Below are 6,939 nucleotides of genomic sequence, written 5' to 3' on the forward strand. Positions count from 1 at the left end.
GAAATAAGTCAGGCAGAGAAGGACAGATACCATATGTTTGCACTCATAGGTCTAACAGGAAATTTTCAGAATGATCTAGCTCAAGAAAAGCAAGCAGTTAGTAGTGCTTAAGAAAAATTGATTCAGTATCTAATGGATAGTTGATACCTGTCACAACACAGCATTTTATATACTGTTAAGTGAAACTGCAATACAATCTAAGTTTATTTTGGGAGTGTTTGCTGTATCATTGGATTTAATGAAATGTTCAGAGGTGCAGGAGGCATGACTTTGAGTAGATAATGAAAGAAAATGCAAAATGCTAATTGATTCATGATGTGGTTTCATCTTAGCTTGAGCAAACCATGCAGTATTTAACACATAGTAGCAGAATATTTACTATTGAAGCTTGAAAATATGTGAGTTCTTTGTGTTCTATCTTTCATTTATGCATGTGAGAGGGTTTTTTTTTTAATATTTTTACATTGTAGTACTTCTTTTGTTTGTTGGGGGTGTTTGCTTATTTAATACATTCCATCAAGGACAGAAATTACATGCTGGTTTTTTTCCCCCCCTAGGAAGTGTGTCTTGGGTTTTTCCCTTATTGTTTTCTTTACTATTTTTTTTCCTCTTCTTTTTTTGGTGGTGGGGGTGGTTATGTTTAAATGAAGTTGCTTTTACAACACCAAAGACTTAATCATCCATTTCCAACTTAAAAGATAGCTACTTTTTTGCATGGACCTCAAGTATATTGTAGTATAGAGGTGGAATTTAAGGCAAGGTATTAAGCAGGCTGTGTTGTAGCTTATGGGCAAGTAATAAATTGTATCATGTATCTTGAATGTATCATAGATAAGCTGCTGTATAACGATTGCCACTTCAGATAGCTGTGAAATTAGGTGATTAACTAGTTGGTACCTAACCTTCTAATTTCTGTATAAGTCTAATTACATGAAACAGAAGTTGGGGTTTTGATTTTTTACTTTGCTTTTCTGTTTGGAGTGTCATTGTAACTACTGTATTGTAAATGATGGAAAATAATTGCATATGTCAAAAATAAATAAATAAATAAATAAAACATTAAAAATATAAAAAATAAACAGAATCACCAGTGCACATACATTTAACCCAGATATTCTACTTCTAGATGTTTATTCTAGACACACAAATGTACCAAATGATGATGTGTTCAAAATTATTTATGGTCCATTTTATATACTAGCCAAAGATGGAAATAACATAATTGCCCAGTACTTCCATGATAGAAAAAGTGACATAGCTATACAAAAGAATGAGGAAGCTCTTTGTAAGCTGATAGAGAATAATCTGTCATACATATTATTTAATGAGAAAAGGAAATATTTCAATTGTATGCCACCAATTGTTTAAAAGGGTTGTAATAAAAAAAAAAACTTATTCATGGTCTGCCTGGGTGGCTCAGTGTTTGAGTATCCAACTTTGGCTCAAGTCATGATCTCACAGTTCTTGAGTTTGAGCCCCGCATTGTGCTCTATGCTGACAGTTCAGAACCTGGAGCCTGATTCAGATTCTGTGTCTCCCTCTCTCTCTCTCTGACCCTCTCCCACTTACACAGTGTCTCTTTCTTGAAAATAAATAAACATTAAAAAGTTCTCATTCATATTTGCTTCTATATAAAGGCATTCTGGAAGAATATCTAAGAAGCTAACAGCAGTATGGCCTGTCAGGAAGGCATGGAGGGGAAAGTCAGTAACTAAGCAGATAGAGTTAAGAATAAAAGAAAAATATTTATGGTTATATGACTTTCTATATTTTTGATATTTACAATATGTATACATCTTACCTATTAAAACTAATAATCTATATAATTAATAAATAAGTTGTATATATAGTACATCATAATTTCAAATGGGAGTCATGAATTGATATTTATATTTCCTTAGAATCATTTACTTTCAGAGCTCTTGGTATGGTAGTTTTTTATGGGTGACCCTTTGGGAAATGGTAGCATAGGAAGTAGAATACCTGAATTTAGGTATTACCTCGATTAACTTCAGTAAGTCATCTCACCTACCTGAACCTCAGTTTCCTGATCTATACATAAAGGGAAGATTTCCAAGTACTTATCCAGCTTTTAATTTCCATAAATATTGCTGAATAAAATAAATTGAGTCTTACTCTAAGTATTAGCCTCCATACATAGAACCATGTTCCATTACGTAGAACCCACTTAGTTATAGAAAATGCAGGTGATGCTGAGTGAGCTCTAATTCTAGAGCAGCTCACCAACACTCTTTGTATAGGATTCCATAGTACCAGTCAATATTGATGCCATTTTTTCTTCTTAAAAGATGAGTGAAAATCATTTAATGTTAAATCCAGTTATTTTTACTGTTTTAATCAAAGGGTATCACTGTGTTGGGAATATGTAAAAGAAAAAATAGTGATGGTAGAGTTTACTTTTCAGAAGCTTCTGAATTGATAAAATTCAATATTTTTTATCTATACAAAATTTTTCACAATCAACATTTATCTCTTTTTTCCATGAGTTGTCTTTGTGGGTTTATTTTTCTGTATTTCACTGGACTAAAGAATGAGATAGCACTGTGCACTAATGATCATTCCTTGTTGTTCATCAACTCTTGGGTGTAGTCTGCATGTAATAAAAATATTTCTGCCCTATTATGAGTCTTAAAGACAATGATGTTGGAATAATTTAATTTACAGCTAGAAAGTGCCACTGAGAGTATGTAATGTTAAGAGTTCCAATAAGATGGAAAGTTTAGTGTGCTGTTCACATTTGCCCTCTTTGCTACTTAAATCCAGAATTCTTCAGACCAGTGAATCAGAACAAGGAAACAAACTGAGAAGTAAACAGATGCCTGTCAGAACTGTCGTGTTGTTTTCATGAGTTTGATCTTGTTAGAAAATTTGACAATAGAAGACTGAAATACATTGAAAACCAGGTAAGTCTGACAAATCAGTGAATTCACAAATTAAAGAAGATATATATTGATTTTATAGCCATTACACAGGTTAATATCTCAAGATTTTTAGGAACATTATTTCTTAAAAAAGAAAAAATTCTCAATGGTTACTTATAAAAAGTCTTTTAATAACATATATTTAGGTATAGTCATTATTTTGAGCTAATGCAGGGTCATAATTAAGAGCTGATATTTGAAAATCATCAATAACCTGTTTAAAAAAACACTCTTTGCTAATCATGTATTTGATCTTAAGGAGCTCCCCCCAACCCAGTTCTAATTTTCCTAATCTGTAAAATATAGGTGACAATTTGTGGCAACTAATGTTATCTAAATAGTTAATACAGTTTAAATGATTTATAGTGCATCTGGCACACATTAAGTAGTATATAAAATGTAGTTACTACTATTTTTGTACATTTTATTAAATTGTTGTTGAGTCAGGCTCCCTTGTGACAAAGTTTTACATAAAGGGTCTACAAGTACTTATATATAGCATGTAGCGAACATCACTTCTTTTTTTACAAATGATAAAAGGTGCCATCTGCTATCACTGGTCCATCTTTTTTTTCAGTTCTAAAAGCATATTGATAAAAGGTGAGATTAATTTTTTACTATACAAGTTAAAATTAGACAGTATCTATCAACTTGGAAACTACTGTGAAGCCGTCGTCATGCTGGATTGGATTTGCTGCCATGTCAATTATGGGTGGCAGGCACCAGATGGTTCCTTATTCATCTGACAGAATTAATGAGCCTGCTCAGTGGCCTCACTCACTACTAGTAATGTTTTAGATTCCGTGGGAAGAATTTAATTGAATGATATCCTTTAGAGTACCAACATCTTTCAAGGAAAAGGTTCTTAAACAGTGATTCATGAGTCATCCTGCCTCAGGATAATCAATCATTATTTAGAGTTAAAAAAATAATCACTTTCACACTTTAATTTCATCTTTAAAGTCATCCTTTGACATAAGAACTATTAATAATTATGGAAGTAATAGTAAGTATTTCTAATAAAATAATATTAGTATTAATATTATTAGTAGTAATTATTTCTGTGTATTTATTATACTCCAAGAACTGTACTAAATGATTTCTGTTATCCTATTTATTTACTTCTCAAAAGAAGAAAACTACCATGGAATAACATCCTCCCACTTGTTAGATGGAGAAACTGAGGCTAAAGAGTGATATGATTTCTTCAGGGTCACCCAGATTAATGGAGCTGGTTTAGACAAATTCATTTCTTGTGAAATTTCATTTACTGAGCTCCCTACATGTGCCAAGCTTCACATTTGGCTCTGGAAATAGAGAGCTAGATAAGAGGAACTCCTTGACGCTTAACACATAGTTTTCATGTCATCTTCAGTGGAACAGGGCAGGGCAGGCCAAATGAGGAATCAAGCCAAAACATCATGAATACCTTTTTTGGAAAGTAAGTGGGTTGCTTATGACCATAATTCATAGTATTTAGTGACTTGTGCATTGAATATTTGATCCAGCTATATTCTTAACAGCAGTAATGATTAGTTGTATCCCACAACTAGAATCACACCTGACTAATGACAGGTGGTCAGTACAGAGTTGTTGAATGATAGAATGAATGAATCATCTATTCTGCATTGAACTTGCACTAAGCCTCAGGGCCCAACTCTTTCAAATTTTGGCTAGGGTTTCAAAAGTAACCTAATGCCATTTCTTCTATCATGTAATCACTTCAATATATTCTTGGCCTTTCCTTTTGCAGGCACATCTGCCTGATGACTGACTTAAATGGCATCCTCTGCAATATTTAAAGAATTTTCCTGGCAGATCTTTTTGACTCTATTCCCTCTGTTTTGTATGAAATGAAAATTACCCATTGTGTCCATAGTTATTGAGGCCGTGCTTTTTTTTTTTTTAAGGCTCATGGTTAGCCCTGGTAAGAATGACCACTGGTCTCATATTCTTTTTCTTTCTTTCTTTCTTTCCTTTTTTTTCTCTTGTAAGTAACCTCTGTGCTTTAACTTAGGACCTTGAGATCAGGAGTCACATGCGCTACTGACTGAGCTAGCCAGGCACCCCACTGGTCTCATATTCTAATGAGAAAGACATATATACTGGGAAGGAATAAATGCAGGCTTGTTGTATAGGAAAATATAACAAAACAAATTAAATTGATGAGACAATCTAGAAACAGTTTCCCATAAAAGATTCAATATTCTATGCTGGGCTGTCTTTCAAAACAGGAGACATTTTATTTTGCTTATAAAAGTTACAAACATTAAGACGGTCATAAGAAAAGTACCTATGAAGATACATTCTTTGGTCCACTTCAAATGGCAAATATAAAAAGTTAACTATTCTTAATGTAAATTGGTAAAAATGGGACATTGATATCTACAGTCTTTTATACATGAATAATTATAAAGACAAGATGAAGCCAAATAATGCCTCTGCTGATGAGAATAATGATGCTGCTGCTGCTGCTATGCTGATTATTTCCTAAATTCACCAGCAAACATTTATTGCAGATGTGCTTTGTGTTAGATATGGCACTAAAAGTTGACTTGCTCTTTGTCCTCACAGGTTTAATAGTCTAGCAGAGTACAAATCTATTGACAAATAATAATTAATATGGAAAATGAGTGAAAGCATCTCTGAGGAGGAAATATCAGATGCCTGAAGCAATATTAAGTCAAAATAAAAACCTTTCTTGCAGAAGAAATAGTGTACACAAAGCTTTTTGGCTGGAAGGAAATAGGTAGGCTGTACAATGGGGAAAATGACTAAGAATGCTCTTAATTCCTAAAAACAGCAATAGTAGCCAAAATAATTCATATAAATCTTCTATTAATTTCTATTTGGCATGATTCATTTTTTTTCTGATAATATTTGTGAAGTTAATAAGGATTTTCAAATGTCATTCCTCTGACTAAAGGTGTCTCACAAGATTAAACTGAAATTCAAGTATGAAAAAATTCTTTTGTATCTCAGTTTTAATCACCTTCTGGATCTTGAGATTCTGTGACTGTAATTTATTCCAATGTTATTATAATCTGAAAGAAAGTGGTGATAACATTATAGATAATGAACTCTGAGCTTTAAAATATATTGGATATTATTTAAAGGTCCAATAAAAAGGAATAATTTCTTATAATATTTCTATATTCATTTAAATAATATATACCTTTACAGGATGGTTTTCCACAAAAATTAGTTTTTCTCCAATTGTACACTCACCTTTTATATGACAAGCAACTCTATTAGACTATCAAGCTTTCAACTAGAACAGCATTGAAAAAAATCTGAACAGAATGCAAAATGGAGAAAAACCATCTTTGTGACAGCTAAAACATAGGGTTTTCACAAGAACATTTTTGGTATTGATTCTTGAAAGGAAAAAGTCATTTCCACAATGGGCAGATCCTATTGGCTATAGCAGTTAACATCTTTCTTTTCTCCTCATTGCCAGAGTCTATCAGAATACTTTAATATGAGGAGAAAAGATCTCAAAGAGAAAAAAATTAAAGAAAACTGAAATTGCTTGAGCTAGTTAAACATGTGGGGTTTTTTTCACTACTGCTAGAGACTTTTCTCCCCCTCATTTAATCTCAAATTACTACATAAAACATTTGACATCTGTGTACTGTCTTTCCCTCAAAGAGACATTTTAAGTTATTAAAAGAAAAAGCAAGTTTATATAGGTATTCTAAGAACAAAGGCCTTTAAAAAGTCACTAATACTGTTAAAACCTGTAGTGCAATAATATGCAGAAGGAGTCAGATGTCAGGCTGACTTGGAGGAAATAATTTTAGAAGGCTGAATGGGAAGAAGTAGAGTTTGCATGTTATCTTTGGATTTTGAAAACTATCTTTGGATTCTGAAAACATTTGAACTTGAGCAGAGAAGGGAAGGGGTGTGGAACTCAAGAGAGGAGCTCTGCATGCTGTGAGCACTGATCCACATTCCACTTGGTGAAAAAAATGGAGCCACTATCTCCAAGGCAACA

The sequence above is a fragment of the Suricata suricatta genome, chromosome 6 (assembly GCF_006229205.1).
Source record: "Suricata suricatta isolate VVHF042 chromosome 6, meerkat_22Aug2017_6uvM2_HiC, whole genome shotgun sequence".
Taxonomy (NCBI): domain Eukaryota; kingdom Metazoa; phylum Chordata; class Mammalia; order Carnivora; family Herpestidae; genus Suricata; species Suricata suricatta.